Here is a 435-nt window from a genome sequence, read left to right on the forward strand (position 1 = left end):
TCAGAATGTGTTATATGCAGCCATATATGTGTGTGTGTGTGTATATATAGACACACACACACACATATACATATATATACAAATATATATATACATATATATATATATAGACACACACGCACACATATACATATATACATACATATATATGTACATATGTGTGTGTGTGCATATATATATGTGTGTGTTGTGTACATACATATATACATACATCCACAAACACACACACACATTATACATATAATATACACACACATATACATACATACATATACCGACACACGTACATACAGAAGCACACATTTTCTGTGATTGTGTGGGTGTATGGGTGAATGCGTATGTATGTGTGCGTATAAGTACACGCATTCACACACTTATGCATGTACGTCATTGTTCAGTTTTATTGTGTGTGTGTGTGTGTGTGTGTGTGTGTGT

This window comes from Octopus bimaculoides, chromosome 4 (assembly GCF_001194135.2).
Source record: "Octopus bimaculoides isolate UCB-OBI-ISO-001 chromosome 4, ASM119413v2, whole genome shotgun sequence".
Lineage (NCBI taxonomy): Eukaryota > Metazoa > Mollusca > Cephalopoda > Octopoda > Octopodidae > Octopus > Octopus bimaculoides.